This window comes from Cebus imitator, unplaced genomic scaffold (assembly GCF_001604975.1).
Source record: "Cebus imitator isolate Cc_AM_T3 unplaced genomic scaffold, Cebus_imitator-1.0 Scaffold98, whole genome shotgun sequence".
NCBI classification, from domain to species: domain Eukaryota; kingdom Metazoa; phylum Chordata; class Mammalia; order Primates; family Cebidae; genus Cebus; species Cebus imitator.
In genome coordinates, this window is record NW_016107413.1 from 5,309,161 (window position 1) to 5,334,149 (window position 24,989).

The 24,989-nt window shown below is 34.1% G+C and overlaps 1 non-coding gene across 1 annotated transcript; it reads left to right on the forward strand.

Moving 5' to 3' along the window:
* Positions 1 to 22,662: 22,662 nt before the first annotated feature.
* LOC119472397 lies at positions 22,663 to 22,803 on the forward strand. The gene has a single exon (XR_005201556.1). It is a non-coding gene; the product is annotated as a U4 spliceosomal RNA (small nuclear RNA).
* The last annotated feature ends 2,186 nt before the right edge of the window (positions 22,804 to 24,989 follow it).

The following is a 24,989-nucleotide window of genomic DNA, read 5'->3' on the forward strand; positions in this document are numbered from 1 at the left end:
AGGTAGATCCATAAGGTTTCCAACCCCAGGCACTAGCTCCAAGATTCCACACCTAGACCTGTGTAGAGAGAGACTCCATTTGTTTGGGGGAAAGTAAGAAAAGAAAGCAAAACCCTCTGCCTAGTAATGCAGAGAATTCTTCCACATCTAATCCCCCTTCCTCCTTCCCCCTGGAGTCTATAAGAATCACAGTGTTACCGGGTTTAGGGTGTTCCCTCATGCAAATATGGCTGCAATGACAAAAAACTTAGGTCACAACACCCAGGTTCCTAGAAATACCTGGAAAGTCTTGCCATGAAGGATGGTTACAAACAAACCCAGATTGCAAAGACTGTAATAAATACTTAACTCTTCAATGCCCAGATGCTAATGAATATTCAAAAGAAAAATATGGCCTTACCAAATGAACTAAACCAGGAAACTCCTGGAGAAACAAAGACCTGTGACCTTTCTGACAGCGAATTCAAAATAGTTGTTTTAAGGAAACTCAAAGAAATTCAAGATAACACAAAGAAGAAATTCAGATTGGTATTAGATAAATTTAACAAGATTGAAAAAAGTTAGAAGAATCAAGAAGAAATTCTGAGTTGAAAAGTGCAACTGACATATTGAAGAGTGCATGAAAGTCTCTTAACAGCAGGATTAATCAAGCAGAATAAAGAATCAGTGAGCTTGAAGATAGGCTATTTGAAAATATACAGCCAGAAGACACAAAAGAAAAAAGGATAAAAAGAATGAAACATAAATATAACATCTAAAAAATAGCCTCAAAAGGTGAAATTGAAGAGTAATTAGCCTTAAAGAGCAGAGAGAGAAAGAGCAATTTTATTCAAAGGGACAACAAAAAACTTCCCAAACCCAGAGAAAGATATAACTTTCAAGTAAAAGAACGTTATAGACCACCAAGCAGACTGAATTATAGAAGACTACATCAAGACATTTAATAATCAAACTTTCAAAGGTCAAGGATAAAGAAAAGATCCTAAAAGCAGCAAGAGAAAGGAAACAAATAACATACAATAGAGCTCTAATATGCCTGGCAGCAAATTTTTCAGTATAAACCTTACAGGCCAGAAGAGAGAGAAGCATGGCATATTTAAAGTACTGAAGAATAAAAATTGTTGTCCTAGAATAGCATGTCCAGCAAAAATATCCTTGAGACATGAAAGAAAAATAAGGTTTTTTCCAAACAAAAGCTGAGGGCTGTTATCAACACCAGACCTGTCCTAAAAGAAATGCAGAAAGGAGCTCTTCAATCTGAAAGAAAGGGATGTTAATGAACAATAAGGAACCCTCTGAACATATAAAACTCACTGGTAATAGTAAGTACAGAGAAAAATGCAGAATATTATAACATGGTAATTTTAGTAATATAAACAGAATATTATAATACAGTAATTGTAGTGTGTAAACTACTTATATCTTGAATACAAATACTAAAATATTAGCCTATCAAAAAATAACTACAGCAACTTTTCAACACATACTAAGTATAATAAAATATAAATACAAACAATAAAGAGTTTTTTTAAAAGCAGCAGAACCAAGTTAAAGTCTAGAGTTTTTATTAGTTGTCTCTTTGCTTGTTTTTAGTTTGCTTATATGTTCATGCAATCATTGTTGTCATCAGTATAAAATAATGGCTTATAAGATATTACTTGCAAACCTCACAGTAACTTCAAATAAAAAATCAGACAACAGATACAAAAAAGAAGTAAAAAGCAAAAAATTAAAATATACAACTAGAGCAGATCACCTTCACTCAATGAAAGACAGGAAGGAAAGAGTGAAGGAAGAGCAGACCACAAAGCAATCAAAAAACAAATCACAAAATGGCAAGAATAAGTCCTTACTTATCAATAACAATATTGAATGTAAATGGACTAAACTCTCCTATCAAAAGTCATGGTATGAATAAATGGATACAAACACAAGACCTAACAATTTGTTGCTTAAAAAAACACACTCCACCTATAAAGATAGACAGAGACTGAAAATAATGGAATGGAAAAAGATATTCCATGCCAACGGAAAACAATAAATGAGCTGTAGAAGCTATATTTATATCAGACAAATAGATTAAAAACAATATAAGAGAAGACAAAGAAAGTCATTATATAATGATAAAGGAATTAATTCAGCAAGAGGATATAGCAATTATAAATATATATGCATCCAACAGTGGAAAACCCAGATGTATAAAACAAATATTGTTAGAGCTAAAGAGGGAGATAGATCTCAATACAATAATAGCTGGAAATTTCAACATTCCACTTACGGCATTACACAGATCATCCAGACAGGAAATAAACAAGAAAACATCAGACTTAGTCTGTACTATAGGCCAAATGGACCTAATAGATATTTACAGAACATTTCATCAACACCTGCAGAGCACACATGCTTTTCCTCAGTACATGGATCATTCTCAAGGGTAAACCATATGTTAGGACACAAAGTAAGTCTTAAAAAATTCAAAAAAATTGAAATTATATCCAATATCTTCTCTGACTGCAATGGAATAAAACCTGAAAACAATAACAAGAGTAATTTTGGAAATTATACAAACACATGGACATTAAACAATATGCTCCTGAATTAGTGGGTCAATGAAGAAATTAAGAAGGAAATTGAAAATTTTCCAAAAACCAGTGATATTGGAAACACAACACACCAAAACCTATGAGATACAGCAAAGGCAGTAGTAAGAGGAAAGTTTATAACTAGAAATGCTTATATCAGAAAAGAAGAATAGCTTCAAATAAACCAACTAACCATGCACCTTAAAGAACTAGAAAAGCAAAAGCAATTCAAACCAAAAATTAGTAAAGAAATAATAAAAATCAGAGTAGAAATAAATCAATTTGAAATGAAGAAAAAAATACAAAAGATCAATGAAACATGAAGTTTTTTTTTTTAATAAAATTGACAAACTTTTAGGCAGGCTAAAAATAAAGATTAAAATAAATAAAATCAGAGCTGAAAAAGGAGATATTATAATACAACTGATGCTGCAGAAATTCAAAGGATCATTAGAGGCTTCTATGAGCAACTACATTCCAATAAATTGGAAAACCTAGGAGAAATTGATAATTTCCTAGGCATATACAACCTACAAAGATTGAACCATGAAGAAATCCAAAAACTGAATGGACCAATAACAAGATTAAACCCATAATAAAAAGTTTCACAGTAGAGAAAAGCCCAGGATCTGATGGCTTCAATGAAAAATTTTATCAATCATTTATAAAATACAGAAGGAGGGAATACTCCAAAACTCACTTGATGACTCTAGTATTACCCAAATATCAAAACCAAAAGAAGAGCATCAAACAAATTTTAAAAATCTAATTCTAGGTGAATATTGGCACAAAAATCCTCAACAAAATATTTTCAAACCAAATTCAAAAATACATTAAAAAGATCATTCATTGTGACCAAGTGGGATTTATATTAGGATGCAAGGATGGTTCAACATATGTAAATTGATCAATGTGATACATCATATAAATGGAATGAAGGACAAAAACCATATGATCATTTCAATTGATGCTGAAATCATTTGATAAGATTCAACATCTCTTCAGGATGGAAACCCTAAAAAATTTGGCTATAGAAGGAACATACACTAACACAATAAAATCCATACACAACAGACCCATAACTAGTATCATACTGAATAGGGAAAAATTGAAAGCCTCTCCCCTAAGATCTGGAACATGACAAGGATGCCCACTTTCACCACTGTTATTTAACATAATTTTGGAAGTCCTAGCTAGATCAATCAGACAAGAGAAAGAAATAAAGGGTATCCAAATTGGAAAGGAAGACATAAACTTATTCTTGTTTGCAGATGATATAATCTTATATTTGGAAAAACCTAAAGTCTCCACCAAAAAACTATGAGAGCTGATAACAAATTCAGTAAATTTGCAGAATAAAAACCAACATACACAAATCAATAGCATGTCAGTAGCCAACAACAAACAATATGAAAAAGAAATCAAGAAAGTAATCCTATTTACAGATAAAATAAAATAGCTGGGAATTAACTAAAGAAGTGAAAAATATGTACAATGAAAACTATAAAACATTGATAAAAAGAAATTGAACATGACATCATGTTCATGCATTAAAAGAATCAATATTGTCAAAATGTCCATACTATCCAAAACCATCTACAGATTCAATACAATCCCTATTAAAATACTAATTACGTTATTCATGGATATAGTAAAAAAAAAATCCTAAAATTTATGTGGAACCACAAAAACTCAGAATAGTCAATGTTATCTTGAGCAAAAAGCAAAGCAAAACAAAAAACAAAACTGGAGGAATCAGATTACCTGTCCTGAAATTATTCTATATAGCTATAGCAACCAAAACAGCATGGTATTAACATAAAAACAGCATATTACTATCCAACAGAATGGATAATGTTCACTGTGGATGTGTGGATTTGTTTCTGGGTTCTTTCTGTTCCAATGGTCTTTTAACATATTTTTGAATTTGGTTTGCAAATATTTTGCTGAGGATTTTTGTGCCAGTATTCATCTAGTCGTAGAAACAAATCCATCATCTACAGTGAGCTCATTTTTGACAAAAATGCCAAGAACACACACTAGGGAAATGATAGTCTCTTAAATAAATGATGCTGGGAAAACTGGATATCTATATGCAGAAAAATGAAACTAGACCCCTGTCTCTCAACATATACAAAAATCAAAATAGATTAAAGGCCTAAATAAAAGACCTCAAGCTATAAAACTACTAAAAGAAAACATTAAGGAACCTCTCCATTATATTGGACTGGGCAAAGATTTGTTGAGTAATTATGGTTACAGTCAACCAAAGCAAAAATGGACAAATAGGATCACATCAATTTGAAAAGCTTCTGTGCTGCAAAGGAAACAGCAAAGTGTTGAGACAACTCACAGAGTGGGAGAAAATATATGCAAACTATCCATCTGACAAGGGATAAATAACCAGAATATATGAGTTCAAACAACCTTACAGGAAAAAGATCTAAAAATCTGATTTAAAAGGGACAAAATATTTGCATATACATTTCTTTAAAAATAATATAAAAATGCCATACAGGCACAGGAAAATGTGCTCTGCGTTGTTGATCATCAGAAAAACGCAAATCAAAACTATAGTAAGATACCATCTCACCCCAATTAAAATGCCTTATCCAAAAAGCAAGCAATAAAAACTGCTGGAGAGCACGTGGAGAAAAGTGAGCCCTTGTACACTGCTGGTTCAAACATTGCAATGTAAATTAGTCCAACCATTATGGAGAACAGTTTGGAGTTTCCTCAAAAAAAAACTAAAAATAGAGCTACCATACAAGCCAGACATCTCAGTCATATCCCAAAGAAAGGAAAGCAGTATGTCAAAGAGAAATCTTCACTCTCATGTTTACTGCAACACTATTCATAATAGTGAAGATTTCAGAGTAACCCAAGTATCCATCAACAGATGAATGGATAAAGAAAATGTGGTACATATTTACAATGAACCTTCCAAAAGAATGAGATTCTGTCATTTGCAAAAACATGGATGGAGTTGGAGATAATTATATTAAATGTAATAAGCCAGGCACAGAAAGACAAACACAGAATGTTCTCATTTATTTGTAGAAGATAAAAATTTGAATTCATGGTAACAGAGAGTAGAATGATAGTTACCTAAGGCTGTGAAGGGTAATTGTGGAGAGGGAAATGGGGATGGTTAATGGGCACAAAAATATAGCTAGATAGAATGAATAAGGTTTAGTGTTTTATAACACAACAGGGTGACTACCATCAACAATAATTTATTGTACATTTTTAAGTAACTACAAGAATATAATCGGATTGTTGGTAACACAAAGAAAGGTTAAATGCCTGAGGTGAGGGATACCCCATTTACCCTGATGTGATTATTACACATTGAATACCTGTATCAAAATACCTCATGTATTCCATAAATATATACACTCATAAATATATATCTCTACTGTATACCAACAAAAATTAAAAATTTAAAAAATATAATTCTGCCTAGAAGAGATATATGTTAAAAACCTCTGCATAAATGTTAAAAATATATAAAAGTTTGCCAAATAAAAACCAGCATAAAAGGTAGAAGTATTCATATTAACTGAGTGGACAGAAAAATTGCAGAGGCAATGAGGATTGCTTCTATTGACAAAAGGGTTAGATATTACCATATTACTATGTGATAGTTAATTTCCTGGGTCAGCTTGACTGGGGTAACACATTTCCATATAGCTCTGGGAAAACATAATTTCTGGGTGTGTCTGTGAGGGTTTCCCCATAGGAGATTAGTATTTGAACTAGTAGAACTAGAAGATCACTCTAGCCCATGTGAGCAGGTATCATCTGATTTATTAAGGGCCTGCATAGAACAAAAAGGCAGAAAAAATTATTCTGCTTGATCTGAGACATCTATTTTCTCTTGCCCTTGGACTTCAGTGCTCCTGGTTCTCAGCCTTTTGGACTTAGACAATCTCTAACAGCATCACCAACCTGAACTACATTCTCCTCAGACCAAATTACTCCATTTGCTTTCCTGGTTCTCCAGCTTGCAGACAGCAGATTGTGGGGCTTCCATAACAATATGAGCCAACCCTAGTAATAAATCTGCTTTTATACATCTCTCTGTATATCCTGTTGGTTCTTTTTGTTTTCTGGAGAACCCCAGCTGACACAAATTTTAGCTGCCATTCACTTCCGTGACATAAATAATATGTGTCTGTACTTTCTAAAGAACTAACACCATAAAAACCCTAGAAGAAATCCTAGGCAACACCATTCAGGACACAGGCACAGGTAAGGACTTCATGACCAAAACACCAAAAGCAATGACAACAAAAGCCAAAATAGACAAATAGGATCTAACTAAACTTAAGAGCTTCTGCATAGCAAAAGAAACTGTCATTAGAGTGAACCGGCAACCAACAAAATGGGAAAAAATTTTTGTAATCTACCCATCTGACAAAGTGCTAATATCCAGAATCTACAACGAACTAAAACAGATTTACAAGAAACAAACAAACAACCCTATTCAAAAGTGGGTGAAGGATATGAACAGACACTTTTCAAAAGAAGATGTATATGTGGCCAACAAACATATGAAAAAATGCTCATCAACACTGGTCATTAGAGAAATGCAAGTCAAAACCACATTGAGATACCATCTCATGCCAGTTTGAATGGTGATCATTAAAAAACCTGGAGACAACAGATGCTGATGAGGATGTGGAGAAATAGGAACACTTTCACACTGTTGGTGGGAGTGTAAATTAGTTCATTCATTATGGAAGACAGTGTGGCGATTCCTCAAGGATCTAGAAATAGAGATTCCATTTGACTCAGCAATCCCATTACTGGGTATATACCCAAAGGATTATAAATCGTTCTGTTATAAAAACACATGCACATGTATGTTCATTGTGGAGCTGTTTATGATAGAAAAGACCTGGAACCAACCCAAGTGCCCATCAGTGATAGACTGGACAAAGAAAATGTGACACATAAACCCACGGAATACTATGCAGCCAAAAAAAAGATGGGTTTGTGTCCTTTGTAGAGATATGGATGAATCTAGAAAACATCATTATCAGTAAAATAACACAAGAACAGAAAACCAAACACTGCATGTTTTCACTCATAAGCAGGTGATGAACAATGAGAACACTTGGGCGCAGGGAAGGGAACAACACTCACAGGGCTAGGTGGGAGCGAGGGTAGAGGGGAGGGGAGAGAAGGGACAGTGGGGGAGGGCAGGGAGGATGGGGAATGATAACACCAGGAGAAATACCTGATGTAGGCAATGGGGGTGGGGTGGAATGGAAATAGCAAACCACCATGGCATATACGTACCTATGAAACAACCCTGCAGGATGCAGAATGTGCACATGTACTCTAGAGCCCAAAGTACAATTTAAAAAAAAAAAACATCAAATTATTGTTATATTTAGATTCAACTGGAGACTTTTAACTGAGTGATCTATATCTATAACTGACTAGCCCAGAAATTGATACCAGTATCTTCATATTTTCTACTACAGCTAGCATGGTACCTAACCTATGGTACTAGTCAGTAAATTTGTCGATTTTATTTCAAATAATCTGCTTTATCCATAATAATTCCTGTAGAAAAAATGTCTTGGGTTAAAAAAGACAGTTCTGGTCCCTGACCAATATCTGAAGACATGAATGTTATTAAAATAGGCTCATTTTCTTTTTTAAACCAGTTTGCCTCCCACCTAGATTAATTCATTAACCACAAAGAGAATCTCTGAACTTCACATATATTACCATATATCATAAAACACGCCTGTCATTAAAAATAAGAAGTCATATTTAATAAGAAAGAACATGATGATGTTTTCTTCGGGAATATTAGTCTGACCTTATAAAATGGCACAGGAATATACTTATTTCCTGGAATTAACATATTCTATTAATTAGCGAATATTTCTATCCAGAAATTTTTTTATCCTAATGCGGAAGTCAAAAATGATTATATCTTTGTGTTTGATGGTGAGGTTAGCATTAACTGATGAATGTCATGTGTCAGTAATCTTTAAATAAATATGAGCAAAGAAAGATTGCAAATTTATCAGAAATACAAACAAACTTCAGGTTACAGAGTTTCAGCAGGTCTTTAAAACTGATAAACCGCCAGTGAGAGGCAAACCATGCTTCTCTGAATTTTATCTCCCAAATAAGAAAAGAGAATAAAGAAATTAGTAATCCTCAGAAGTGAATTATTAGGAGCCAAATCTATGGCCCAAAGGACTAAGATGTATACATAAACAATGGCATACCTATCTAATAATGGTTTTGATCATAACTATCAACTGTAATTTATTATCCTCTGTAAAGTAGGGTGCTCTGTAAATTAATTCATCTAAAATAGCCTCTAGGAAACGGTTCATAGATTGGTTTTCTGATTCGTCATGACAGCTGAATGTTCTGTGCTTATTCTTGACTTTCATAGAGAGAATTTTTAAATCTTTCTGGTTGGATGGTCTCTTGGCAAATAGGAAGAAGGAGTTAAATATGTACAATTGTGGCTTAAACCAACAAAAGACTGCTCCTATACCTACCTCGTGCAAATAAATCTTTTACAAAACTGTTCACCATCCTTTTAAAGTTTCCCCTTTAAACGTAGACAAATAAAATTGGGCTCGAACTGTGAAGTTAAATATTTGAAAGGTGTGTGTGTGTATATATATATGTATGTATAATGTATATTTATAATAAACCTATCTAAATATGACTCAGTCTTAGGAAGATTACAACATGCTTATGTACCTTTTATTTAATCATCTTTATTCTAATCTCTTTAATATCTTGTCTTTAGAATCTTTATTAGATCTGATTTTGCAAAAGCAATCTTTCAAGACTAAGCACTAGCAATGGTGAAAGTCAAGTAAGCCATTCAGTACTAGTAAAATGTTTAATTCCCAAAAATTCTACAACATTCATTTCCATGAAAAGATATAAAATATACGTTAGCCATATAAATTCTGCCTTCTTTTATGTACACTGTGTGTTTTAATTATAACAATCTAATTTATAAACAATACATTCTGTGGTTCTGACAGCGAGATTGTGATGAAACACAGAGTACCAATTTTAATTACATACAGTTCTAATACAGTGAGCAGTGCAGCATTTCTGTCATCTTTGAAATGGTAACAGAATGAAAAAAAGTTTTTTGAAATATGAGCATGAAGGTAATGAGATCAATAAATGTCAACTAGAAAAGTAATCACAACTCCTGAGACTCACTGACCTTTCTACAAATTCCAGAAGTAATAGAGTAGCTGGGGATGAGGAATTCTTTAACAATGAGAAACTGATACAATTATATGAAGAAAGGGATGCAGAGATTGCTCTATGGCATCAAAAACACTGCCTATGAAGGTAATTTTGACACAAAAATTTATTCCCTTGATTTTTCTTCTATGATTACCACCAACTTAGATCACAAATCTTTGGTCTTCATGGAAACAAAATTCCCACTGAAGCCTTTTGAATACTGAAAAAGCTGCTTTATAAACTTTTAGATTGCTTCATAATGTCTCGCATCCTAATAGAGTGTGATAATACACTTAGTTAATTTAAATGCCCAAAATGAAAAATATTCTGGTTTGGTACTTGTGAAATCACTTTATCAGTATTTGAGTATAATTTAGAATAATTCAATTTTGGAAAGTATCTAAAGGAATCTTTGGAAAGATTTAATTATCATAAAATAGTTCATATTTGAATATAAAATAAAATTATGATATTATAAAATGCTGTTATGATATTAAAATATTTTAAAAGCCCACAACATTTTAGACAGTACTGTGAAATAAGGCTTCCTATGTGCAAAACTAAGTTGGAACCATAAAATTTCCTAAAATTTCAACAGAAAAAGCCACAGTCTTTCTATTCTAGAAAGTCAGAGAAAAGTTCAAGTAAATTATAGATATTAATGAATAAGGGAGGAATCAGGGAAATGAAAAGGCACAGATTTCAGCCCCAAATTCTCCTTAGAAACTCTTTCCATGTATTTGACTCCTCAAACTACAAATGAACTAGGCAAACTCAGAGCAGTACAGGTTAAATATGAAAAAACTGAACCGAGATCTGAGCTGCCAGTTAAGAGGCAGAGTTTGCAATTTGACTCCAACCAAATTAATTACATAGTAAAACAAACTATCAGCATACTTCAGAGAAATACAGCATAATTCAGTCTCTACAATATAATATTCATAATGCCCCAGACACAAGTAACTGACACATGAAGAATCAGAAATATCTAGCCTAGATCGAGAGAAAATACATTCAACTAAGACATAAGAAAAATCAAGTAGCAAAATTATCGGAAAAGGATTTTAAAAGATTGTTCTAATTATTCTCTATAAAAATATGATCACAATGAGAACTTATTTTAAAAAACAATCCTGGAGAAGAATTAAAAAGCTATTTTTAAACCCCAAATACAAATTTTAGAACTGAAAAGGACAATAGCTGAGATTTCTTAAATTGAATTTACTTAAAAACAGAATGGAGATGATGGGAAAATTAATGAGCCTAAAAATGGATCAATACAAGTCACCTAATATCAATACAGAGCAAAAATGATAGATAAAAGGTGAATAGTAACTCAGGGAACTTTGGACAAAAGCAACAGTGCTAACAAAAATAATTGTAGTCCCAGAAGAAGAAGTATTTTTTTATGTTTATTTGTTTATTTAGAGACAAAGTCTCAGTCACCCAATCTGGAGTGCAGTAGCGCAATCTGGCTTCACTGCAACCGCCACCTCTCTGGCTCAAGCCATTCTCCTGGCTCAACCTTCCAAGTAGCTGGGATTACAGGTGCCCGCCACCATGCCCAGCTAATTTTTGTATTTTTAGTAGAAACAGGATTTCACCATGTTGGCCAGGCTGGTCTTGAATTCTTGACCTCAGGTGATCCGCCCACCTTGGCCTCCCAAAGTGCTGGGATTACAGGTGTGACCCACTGTGTCCTGGCCAGAAGTAATTTTTTAAAAGCGCAAAAGTATTTGAGCAAACAGTGACTAAGACTTTCCCAAATTTGGCAAAAAAATAAATGTACATATTCAAGAAGCTCAGTGAACCCCAAGCAGAATAAATATGAGGAGAACAATCCTAAACACATCACAGTCAAATTTCTGAGTGATAAAATCATGAAAGCAGTCAGAGAAAAATGATAAGGAAACAACAACTTGAATGGCCAATAACTCTTCATGAGAAACTGCTAAGTCTGAAAAATAGTGGAAAAGTATCACTTGAAGTACTGAAACAAACAAACAAAAAATATCAAAAATCCTATATTCAGTGAAAATATTCTTTAAGAATAAAAGTAAAACTATTTTATTCTAAAAGTAAAACTAAGAAAATTCATAGTCAATGGAGTCACTACTATAACAAATTATGTGGAAAGCAGTTTGGAAATTTTTCAAAGAACTTAAAAGAACTACCAATTGAAGCAGCAGTCCCATTACTGGGTATGTAAAATGTAAATCATTCTACCAAAAGACAATAGGTACTCACATGTTTATCACAGCATCATTCACAACAGCAAAGATATGGAAGTGACCTAGGTGCTCATCAACAATGCATTGGAGTTTAAATATGTGGTACATATAACACTGAGAAATAGTACACAGCCACTACAAAGAATGAAATTATGTCCTTTGGAGCAACTTGGATGCAGCTGGAGGTTATTATCCTAAATGAATTAGTGAAGAAACAAAAAAATTACGTTCTTACTTATAAGTGGTAGCTAAACATTGGGTACACATGAACATGAAGATGGGAACAATAGACACTGAGGACTACTAGAGGAGGGGAAGGGCCAAAATCTACTTATTGGGTGGTATGCTGACTACTTGGGTGAAGGGATCGTTCATATACCAAATCTCAGAATCACATAATATACCCATGTAACAAACCTGCACATTTACCACCTGAATCTAAAATAAAAGTTGAAAATATTTTTTAAAGTAACAGATTGGATTAAAAAGCAAATGCCAGTGTATGTCATTTACAAAAAACTATACATTTAAAACTAATGGCCCAGAAATAACAAAAATAAGAAATATGAATGGAGAAAAATAAAAATAAATGATAAAGGGAGTTCCACAGGCTGAAGATAAACCATATAAAATTTTAGATCTGTAGGAACAAATAAAATGCCTTAAAAATGGTTTTATAAAAAGTGGGGAGGCAAATGTAAAAAGCTGAATTTTCTTTTAATTTGATTAAAATCCATAAGACCTTTTAAAGAAAATGTTACAGTATCATCCTGTGGGGTTGTAAAATATATGTAAATATAATAAATATAACTGCCTAGCATAGAGGATGATAGGAAGAAGAATGAGATCTATATAGTTACAAGTTTACTGCACATTACATTAAGTGACAAGTACCGTTTCTAAGTAGGTGCATAAGATAATTTATAAAGAAAGCACAATAAAGACTACAAGAGATACAGCTACAAAGTCAATAGTTACACTAAAATCATATGCAAAAATTAATGAAGTAATACAAGAGATGGCAGGGAAAGAAGAACAAAGGAACGAAAACAGATGGGACAAACAGAACCAAATTTAAAAAATGGTACAGATGCCTAAAGTCAATCCTTTTAGCAATAATTAAATGTTAGTAAACTAAACATGCCAATTTTAAGACAGATACTATCAGAATAGGTTAAAAAAAAGAGCAGACCCAACTGTATATTAGCTAGAAGAGACACATTTTAGTATAAAAATGCAACTGGGTTAAAGGTAAATACATTGTAAAAGATCATGCAAACAGTAAGGGTAAGAAAGCTTGTGTGGTTATATAAGTATTAGAAAAAATAGACTACAAGCTAGAGTATTACCAGCGATAAAGTGCTACATTTCATTACAACTGGCAGGTCAATTCAACAGGAAGACATAATGATCATAAATATGTATGTGCCTAATAACAGAGCTTCAAAATACATGAAGTCAAAAAAAAGAGGCAAAACTCAAAAGAGAAATATATAATTCTACAATCATAATAATTTTACCACCCCTCTCTCAGCAACTGATAGTATAATAAAACTAAATTCATAGTCTGAAAAACACTATCAACCACTTTAACATAATTTTTGTTTACAGATTACAACACCTAACCTATCCTGCAAAGTTTACATTCTTTTTAAGTGCATATAGAATATTCATTGAGATGAACTCTATTCTGTGCCATTTTTAAACACCTCAGATTTTGCAAAATGATTGCATTTGTCTGTTCTCACACTACTAATAAAGGCATACCTAAGACTGGGTAATTTATAAAGGCAAGAGGTTTAATTGACTCACAGTTTCACATTGATGGGGAGGCCTCACAATAATGGTAGAAGGCAAAAGAGGAGTAAAGTCACATCTTATATGGCAGCAGGCAAGAGAGCATGTGCAGAGAAATTCCCCTTTATAAAATCATCAGAACTTGTGATACTTATTCATTATCACAAGAACAACATAGGAAAGACACACCCCCACGATTCAATTACCTCCCTCTGGGTCCCTCCCATGACATGTAGGAATTATGGGAGCTACAATTCAAGATAAGATTTGGGTGGGGATACAGCCAAACCATATCAATGATGAATTATTGAAGTGGCAGTCAAGACACTTGAATGCAGCCACTTACCAGCTGATTGACCTTGAGAAGTTTACATTATTACTCTGAGAAGTAGTTTATTAATCATACAGATAAAAATACTATCTATCAGCAAGGTTTATTTTGAGGAGTGGAAGATAATAAAAGTTGAGGCCGGGCGTGGTGGCTCAAGCCTGTAATCCCAGCACTGTGGGAGGCCGAGGCGGGTGGATCACGAGGTCAAGAGATCGAGACCATCCTGGTCAACATGGTGAAACACCGTCTCTACTAAAAATACAAAAAATTAGCTGGGCATGGTGGCGCGTGCCTGTAATCCCAGCGACTCAGGAGGCTGAGGCAGGATAATTGCCTGAACCCGGGAGGCGGAGGTTGCGGTGAGCCGAGATCGCGCCATTGCACTCCAGCCTGGGTAACAAGAGCGAAACTCCGTCTCAAAAAAAAAAAAAAAAAAGAAAAAAAAAAAAAAAAAAAAAAAAAAAAAACAAAAAAAAAAAAAAAAAAAAAAAAAAAAAAAAAAAAAGTTGAAAAACCCAGAATAATCTCTAGTACCCAAATGGGATTTAAGATATGCTTATTACCTTTTTTTTGGACTAGAATTTTTACTGTTCTTATCAGTGCCTAACCCCAAGTGAGAAATGAACACTTGATGAACAGTAAGTAGTATGATAAGCAGAAAATATTGGTCGTCTTTAATAGCATTATTAAGGAAGCAGCGTGGCCCTTTGCATCTATTCCTCAACTAAAATTCCAACTCAAAAAGGGATTCTTCTCAAGAAAAGGGTCTTCCTGTGTATCAAAAGCCAATACAAGAGCATGCATTCAAGATCAAATGAAAGCTGCAGAGCCTGACAGACAGAAGTTAATGCTGGGATTAACGACAAACCAGGCAGCGAGCATTCTGTACAGCATATTAGCAAAGAGCAAAATTGCTACAGAAGTTACTAAGTTACTGAATTAGACTCAAGTTTGACTACTTGTTGATGTAAAAACTGAAAATTTGGGGCAAGTAATAATACAAATAATGACTATCCCAGTATCAAAATGTGATACAAAAATGACACGGGATACATATAAGTGGAATGAAGAGAACAGAATAACGCAAGATGTGCCGTCTGAAAACAAAATGAGTTTACTGCCCTGGGGGTACCATATTTGAAAGATAAGATAACTAGGTATTGGTGTCAGAAATCATTCTATTATATTCATAGCTTTTATGTATGTTTACATATGTATCATGAATACTAAAAATATATAGTTTTATTCATAAATACATGCTCATCCCCAATTACTATTTTTATTCTGCTATTAAATGCCCAAGATAGAAAATCCAGCCTACTATAGATACATCTGGATATTTGGCTCTGGCAAAAATCTAAATCCTTAAAACAGTAGATAGCAGTCAGATATTCAGAGTGGTAAGGAACAGAACAGAGCATCTTCACAACTTGTCTTTCTTTCTGGGGGTGCTACATATGCCAACTGCATTTTCTGAAAAGGATATTGCTAACACAAGGCTATATGTTCCTATTCCAGAGTCATGTCTGATATTTCCTACTTGAGTAGTTACTAAAATTTAGCATTATGGTAAGACACTGAGGATTAAACATAAACCAAAAATTCCTCATGTTTCCAGAAACTTAAAAGTTTTATAAGGCAATTTTTACTTTGCTATATAAAAGATAATTACCTGACATACATGCAGCCTCTGAAAGACCTCAGGAAAGTAACACATGCATCAGCTTGTCATACTTTGATTTATTGATAGATCAAATTTCATTCCCAATGGTTTCCAAAATGGTGAGCATATTACAACCTGCTATATAAGTGTAAAATAATATTAGCTTCAGTAATAACTCAGGCTTTACCTATGAGTCTGCAAGAAATCAATCCCATGACAACTTTTTCATGAATCAGAGTTACTTATTCATTTAGAAAATTACAATTCTACCATAAATAATTTTACTACGCATATATATTATTAATGATTTAACTCCTGGTAGTTACACATGTTAAAGTGAATATTCATCAGCAAAAGAATTCATTTCTGTATTCATGCCTGTTTTGCATATCTCCCACATGTCAGCACCAAATTGCCCTTAAAAAATGGTCAGTACATTTACATCTAATATACGTGTAGGCCATCATGATTTGCCTACACATATAGGCCAATTTGACCACACTGACTATTTTTAATACATATACAGCATGGAATATTACATATGTAATATTCCATGTGTAATATTCCATATGTAAATTACATATACACCATGGAATATTACAGAGCCATAAAAAAGGATATCATATTCTTTGCAGCAAAATGAACAAAGCTGGAGGCTATTATTCTAAGCAAATTAATTCAGAAACAGAAAATCAAATATCTCATGTTTTCACTTATAAGTATGAGCTAAACATTGAGCACACATGGACATAAACATGGGAACAATAGACACTGCAGACTTTGGTGGGGGTCGTTGCGGGGAAGGCATTGAAAAGCTGCCTACTGGGTGACAGGATCCATACACCAAACTTTAGCATCACACAATATACCCATCAACAAACCTATACATGTACCCCCTATATCTAAAATAAAAGGTGAAATTTTAAAAAAATACAAAAATGTTTTAGAAATATTAATGGAAGGCAAAAGAACTATAATGTTCTGCCATTCACCTGCTGAGTGGTAAATCAAAGCGGATTGTCCTAAATGCGGGAAATGTGAGAAAATTTATATTTCTGCTTGAGCTTAAAAGTCCACAAAAACATCACTTGATCTGACTGACATAGCTGCTAAAAGTGTCCTATATGTGGCACCTATAGACCCCACTGACAAGAGGAAAGCATAGAGATGGCAATTGTGTTTGAATGTAAATATCAGGCAGCTTGAAGGGCAGAGTCAGCACATTGTTAATAAGGGACTCCACAGGTAAGAGTAACATTCACTAAGTGGAGAGCTAGATTATAGGTCACTCACTGAGCATGTTAGACAGATCTGCAGGAAGGGCCATTAGTTGGGATATTTTTGTATAAAATAGCAAAGTATGTGCATAGATAAAATACCATGGAGTTTTATAATTGCCATTTATGATTTGGTGGAAGAAAGTGAAGAAGGGTTAAATGACTTGTCCAATTTCACACAGCAAGGCAGTTATAAAGCTAAAACCATAACCCATGGAAGAGAAAATTTTCAGCTTTCAAATACCTGAAATGTATCTGATGTTGTATATAATAGCGGTCTCATGCTGAGCTGCCATTTTATTCTTATCATGTGACAGAAAAAGAAAAAAAAAGCACACCAGATGCATTACAGCCTTAGGATTTCCTTAAGAGTCTGAAAATATGTATTTTAGCAATAAAGAAGGCATTTTTCTCCCATGTTCCCACTGCTTTTGTTTTGGAAAAAAAAAAAAAAGTCATACATTTTTACCATGCATGAGTCCTTAAATGAAGAAAAATGTGCACATTTTCTTCACATGCTTTAGTTCAAGTGGCATTCGTACTCAAAAATACAGTTTTTGCACACTCTCCACTAAGTGCTCTCTTAATAGTTTCTTGAGAAAAGGCTTAATATTGCATTTTATACTTCAAAAATGAAAGTAATGTGGGTTTTTTTTTTTAGAAAGTCAACCAATAGTCTTTTGTCTATAATTAAAATGGTCAAACCACTAGATTTATAACAGGATTATACTACTCTAACGCCCTAAGTTCACCTTTTTTATGTTGCTTTAATTCACTACATTTTTAAAATAAGGTAGCCAAAAGAAATCTGATTAGAAAACAGAAGGAAAAGGCTGGGCGCAGTGGCTCATGCCTATAATCCCAGCACTTTGGGAGGCCGAGGCAGGCAGAGGTCAGGGACAAGAGCTCGAGACCAAGCTGGCCAACATGGTGAAACCCCATCTCAAATACAATACAAAAAATTAGCTGGGTATGGTGGCACATGCCTGTAGTCCCAGCTACTCACTTCAACCTTGGAGGATCACTTGAACCTGGGAGGCGGAGATTGCAGTGAGCGGAGATTGCACCACTGCACTCCAGCCTGGGTGACAGAGCAAAACTATGTCTCAAAAAAAAAAAGGAAAAATTATTATATGGTAGTAGAAGCATTGTCTTAAATTATTATATTACTTTAGGCATAAAATCAGGAGTACATGCCCATTGCCTCCATTTACCAGCCACAGATATTTATGGTTGCTATGCTTTAATGCAGTATTTGGTACAGCATCCCGTTACAGCACTTTCTCTTTTACTTAGTATCTTGATGAAAATTATTTGCAATTTTTCATCTTCTCTGTTGTAGTAAATGCCAATATTTTATGAACAGGCAAAATGGAAATGCATTGACTCTTTTTTAAAAAAATCACTTTCATCAACGTAAACAATAAAAGCATGCACTGTTGTATTTATGAGTATCCACTTAAAACATTTTTAATTATCAGCAATTATTTATTATATATAGATACTTAAGATATCCACCTTGAATATGTAACATAGAACCTCAAAGAGTTGGTCATTGGCTCGGTATCTCTAAAATCATACTTGGATCATAAGAAATAATTGGCCAGATATAATGGCTCAAGTCTGCAACCCCAGCATTTTGGGAGGCCAAGATGGAATAATCACTTGAAGCCAGCAGTTCTAGACCAACCAGGACAACACAGTGAGATCCAGTCTCTAAAACAATTTTTAAATTAATTGGGTGTGGCAGTATAAGCTCATAGTTCTAGCCACTCAGGAAGCTGAGGTGGGGAGATTCCTTGAGCCCAGGAGTTTCATGAGCTATGATTGTGCCACTGCACTTCAGCCTGGGCAACATACTGAGACCCTCTCTTTAAAGATAATAATAAAAATAATAATTGATGAGTAATTACCTATGTACATATTATAAATAGCTTATAGAAATATGCTCAACATTTACAAGCCATTAGCAGTAAACTCTGGTGTACTAAGAAATTAAAATAAGACAGGTTGATGCACATTGCTGTTTCTTGGGTCTCTGGCAGATATTTCTTTATTATAATTAATTTCCCATTCTTACACAAAATACTATTTTTATTGATCTAATTTTTATGTAATTATTATTCTTCATCCCTAAAAATTACACCAGTTATATAAATCTTTATCCAATATATCCCAACACATCAGGAATCCTAACAATTCCATCTTCACAGGGACATCTCTTCCAGACACTTCTTACTTGCTTAGCCTGGTCAGGTTGCTTTCTAGTTATTTTCCTTTCATTCTCCTTTGCTGTTATCCTAGGAATTCTCTTTACCTTTCCCTTATACTAAATGTTCCATTTCCTAGATACCATATATTCTCTTTTTCTTGGTTTACTCCCTGCTTTGGGGGAGCATATGCTTCAGCAGCTTCCTAGGAAAGGATAGATGTAAGATTTTTTTCCACATCTTGTGTGTCTGAAAATATTTTTATGTTTACATTTGATTGATAGTACAGAATTCTAGATTGGAAATAATTTCCACTGGGCAATGTCAATACAGCCTTCTAACTTTCAGTACTACTAAGAAGTCTAATATCACTCTTATTATTGATCTTTTAAAGGAAATTTTGTTTTTCTTTCTGCCCTTATTTTTGTTTTTCCCCTCTCTGGAAACTTGTACAATCTCATCGGGGCTCAGGTATTCTTGCTTTGGCCTTATGTTTTATCAATTGTGCTTAGCTCATGCTGTAATTATTTTGGCCTGCTCAAACTGTTTGTGTACGTAAGGGAGAAGTCAAAGGAGTTCATTCATATCTTAAACATAACATTAAAAAAAAAAAAGCAGTGGTCTCAGAAGCAATATTTCCTGATTAGAGGTCTAAAAAGTATTTGTACCAGCTCTCCTAACCATTAAAACCAGGTCATATTGTTTCTTGGTCTACCTCTTACTGGGTTGTTACCTTGGGAGTAGGAACTTCATTTTCATTGGCTTATTTAATTTAAGATAAATCAGAGAGTAGTGGTCTATTTGTTTATGACTGAACATTTCGTTATGCCTAAAGACATTAAGATTAATAATACTAGAAACTAGTATTTTATTTAGATGGCCAAGTCACAGTAGAAAATAAAAACTTATCTTTTAGGATTATAATCACCGTATGCTGATGATGACTTTCAATGCCACTTTTCCCAAAGAGAAATATTTTTAAAAATATTTTTAAAAGAAAACTCAGAGTAAAATTATAAAAGAAGGTCACATAGATCTTTATCCTTTATACCATCCTTTCCTCAATTATATCTCCAAAATTATAGATTGTATACAGCTTTCAGAACCTATGACAAGTCACTCAATGCTCAGGATAATGAATTAGAAGGAAAGCTAGGGATCTCTTTGAGATTCAGCATACTTTAGTATCTTGATTACAATTTTCTTTTAAAAATTTCAGACTAGAGGTTTGGTAATGCATCTTAGAACTTTTCATCCATGGTTGTCTCTATTATCTAGCACAATTTAAAGATATTAAACTATTTTATCTCTGTATATATTATCAAGGTGCCTTCCTGGGGCAAAACAGTAAACTTCATTCTCCATGTTCTTAGCAGATTTTTCTAGGTACTTGATTTTCCTATGCTTCAAGGACATCTTTATGTTCATGAAGCAACAATAAGAAAGTCACTTTTAGAAACTTTTCTAGTTATCCAAAGGGGAGCATTTTTTTTAAAAAAAGGTGAACAAGTACTAGATAGTAGGCACTATAGTAGTCATCTTCATTTGTCTATCTCATAATATTTAATTCTTACTTGACTATTGCATAGTAAACATTCATACCCACATTTTCAAATGTTTTAAAAACTGAAGCTCAGAAGGAATAATTTTCTTCACCTTCCAAAGTTATAACTGGTAACATCAAAATTTGCATAGGAGTTTTCTTCTAACTGAAAAACCTATGTTTTTCCAATTTTGATGAGTAAGTTTAAATAGAAAATGATCATGTTTGCTTGTCTGCCAGCAATAAAACATTGAAGAGTTTAAAACATTTTTTCTCTTAGGAGAAAAATGGTATAAGCTTTAAAAAGATTGCTTTTAAAAACTTCACAATTATTACAATTTAGAAAGTATTTAACTTATTAAATGGCTAGATATATCACTTTTATGATAGAAAGCATTTCTTCTTCAGCTTCTGCTTCTGAAACCAGTAGATCAGGTAATTCAAATAAGACCCTGGCTAAAGATCCAGATTGAAAAAAGCATCTGTCTCCATACATTCTAATGAAATAAAAATATAGACATAACCATCAGGAATATGCTTGTGGAGTGTCACTAGTATGTCAAGAAGTTCAACAAATTTTTGGAAGATGGAAAGATAATGGAGCATTTCTTGATAAAAACAGGAGAGAACATACTGTATAAGAACTATAAGGCCAAAGTTGCCTAATCTGTTCATGGAAACCCAAAAGCAGCAGGTGTAATGGAGGCTAGGAGTGAGATATGGGTTTGAAAATAGCAAAATTAACTGAAGACATGTGAACAGAAAAACTGGAGTAGATGTCCCTCTATTCTTCCTCATTTCAACTCAGACATAGGCATCAGGATTTTATCTAAGCCTTATACCAATCCTAAATGGCTCCTCTCTAAAGAAATTATCAGGAAAACTACTGCAAATGTTTTCCTGATAATTTCTTTATTTTCCCCATTCTGACATTTAAGGCCCTGCAGCCTGATTTCCAGTACCCTACGGTCTCATTGTGTCTGTCTGATGTCAGTACTGAAACAAAAACAACTATGGGTTTTTTTTTTTAGATCAACTCAAGATTAAATAAAGGGAATTCAGTGATTATAAAATCAATGGAAATGATGGAGCAGCAGGATCTACAATTGCCTTTCAGAAATGATTTCCAGAGCAGTACAGAAGTGATCAACAAGAGCAATTGCTACTACTGTAGCAAGTGGAACTATGGAAACTATGGAGCTCATGAACTCCCAGATCAAAATACAGGACTCAGTAAAGAGTGCCTGCCCACACTCTGACAAACAGAAAGCTGGAGATTGAAGATTGGAACATTCCTGCAGAGATACATCTCTGACACCTTTATTGCCAGCTGAAAGGAACAAAATGACAGCAGGAAGATGGTTTTTTTTTTCCTCTCTTCTACTTTACAAATATGATACAATTGTATCTAATGCACAGAACCTACTTTACTCCCAAAATCATGGCTGTTGTGGAGTCTAGGGAATATGTAGTTGTTAGATTTTCAGCCAGTGCTAAATAAATCAATAAATAAGACATACTAGCAAGAAGTGAATCCTGATGCTGAGAACAATCAGACTACATCCACCAAACTCTAAGGATAAAAGAAAAAGTCATGCACTGGCAGTCCCATGCCTCATTCCATAGAGAGCTCCTAGTCAGAATACCAATTAAGGAGGAGACCTAAAAGAAAAACACACCTATTTACATAATAGCAAAGAATCCCCCAAACCACCCACTCACCCCTTCACCTAATCGCCATTTCAACCAAAGATCATTATGTATCAGGAGAAGCTTTGCACAGTGGCAGGATCGTAGCCAATGAGGTTTATCCGAGGCGCGATTATTGCTAATTGAAAACTTTTCCCAATACCCCACCGTGACTACTTGCAATACAGTCGGCACTGGCAATTTTTGACAGTCTCTACGGAGACTGATAATTTTTTAAAAAGAAAAAGAAAAGAAAAGAAAGGAAAGAAAAGAAAAGAAAAGAATCAAATCATGAAAGAGAATAATGACCAAAATAAGAAAATAGAAAATTTAACATCAGAGAAAAACAGAAAACTAGGGAAGCAGAAGAGAAATTTCTGATAAAAGTATCAACTAGAGTATGTGAACGCATTGTTATGGATTTATATTAATATTGCTAAAATGAAAGAGAAATAACATATTTTAAAGTGTAGGAAAGAAAGCATGGCAGAAAATGTGAATGAGAAGAGACAAAAGAACATTCCAGAGGATACAGCCTCCAAATAGTAGGAGTTTCAGAAAAATGGAGCATCCTCATATGCAGCAGACCTGGAGAGTATCTAATCCAGACTGGAGCAAGAAATACAAGAATAGAAGGAAAAAATTCTGGGAGAAGGGGAATTTTACATGCTAGTATTATGATGCAAAGGGTATAAAGATGCTAGAAATGTTTCTCCTAGAAGCAACCCAAGTATGGTGACATTGTTCCCATAGAAAAGAAACCTAATCCTAGCACATTATTTGACAATAAAGAAACAGCATAAATACTGTTCACTTGCTCTTTAAGAGTCAACCTAAAATCATGTAGCTTTTAAATATTGGTTCAAAGGTATAAAATATTATCTATGCCAAATAAAAAATCTACAGGGTGAGTCCAGGCCACAGTCCTCAGCTGACAACTCAGCAAATGCTATTTAGCTGCCAGAACCTCTGAGATAGTAGTCTTAAACCATTGGTTTCAAAAGTTTCATTTATTTGAACAGTTTGTAGCCATTATTACATTTGATCCTGAGACACAAGGGAGGAAAAGCATGGTTGTGATTTCAGAAATGAAATATAAATAGCAACAAATTTAATAATATAAAAGTAAAGCTATAGAAGATAGCTATTTGGAAGCAGAAGGCAGAGAAAGGTAAAGGAAAAAACAGGTACATGTGAGTCTTTATTCCATGAGTCAGAGGGCAAGTGATGCTGCTAGTAGTTAATGGCAAATACAATTTTTTTAATGATATAAACATAGCATTTGAATTAGAGAAGAGATCAATAGACAAATTAAAAATAATAATTAATCCATAAATATTTGAGAGCAGAAGGGAAAAAGCTAAGCCAAATTCTCATGTCTCAAAGAAGTCAATGAATGTTTATTAAATGCCTTCCCTGTACCAGGCAGTATTCAGGCACTGAGGATGAAATAATGCACATAAAAGAAGTGGAAAACTGATTCGTAAAATGCATCTCATTTCTGTTCACTGTATTAGTCCATTTTCATACTGCTGATAAAGACATACATGAGACTGGGCAATTTACAATGAAAAGAAGGTTTAATGAAGAACTCACAGATCCACGTGGCTGGGGAAGCCTCACAATCATGGCAGAAGGCAAAGAGGAGCAAGTCACATCTTACGTGGATGACAGCAGGCAAAGAGAGAGCTTGTGCAGGGAAACTCTGCCCTACAAAGCCATCAGATCTCGTGAGAGCCATTCACTATCACAAGAACAGCATAGGAAAGACTCGCCCCCAAGATTCAGTCATCTCCCACCAGGTCCCACTCATAACACGTCGGAATTATGGGACATACAAGATGAGATTTGAGTAGGGACACAGAACCAAACCATATCATTCACCCTCTCTCTTTTGCCTAGAATGTTTTATCACTTTGATTTTCTGGTAAACTTTCATTCCTCCAACATAAACCCATACTTACAAGCATGGAATCTGATCATTACTGAAGAAATAGAGGTAAAGATATGTAATCTAGTACATAAGGACTAACCACTAGAAAATATCAAAACAGAAATCATAGAATAAGTTTGGCTATGGGTACCAACACTGGTAATGGAGAAATGTGGATAAGGAGACTATGCCTTTTTCTGAAATGTTCTTTCTGTTATCTGATAGGCCACTATAGTGGGAATGGGTGTGTGACCCCTTCAGCAACAAACTTGTTGCCCTTGCTGCTGGAAGTGCTGTTGACAGACTGTCTTTGGCTGCCAGTCTCTTCAGGAATTGCATAAGATGCAGAAATCCATTTCTCCCAAAGTAAAGCAGCTTTCCAGGTAGCTCACATTTAATGACCAACTGATGCTGAAGATGGGTTTGGCCATCTCAACCAAACTTGAAACAGATGACTCTTAAGTTCCATTCTAGCT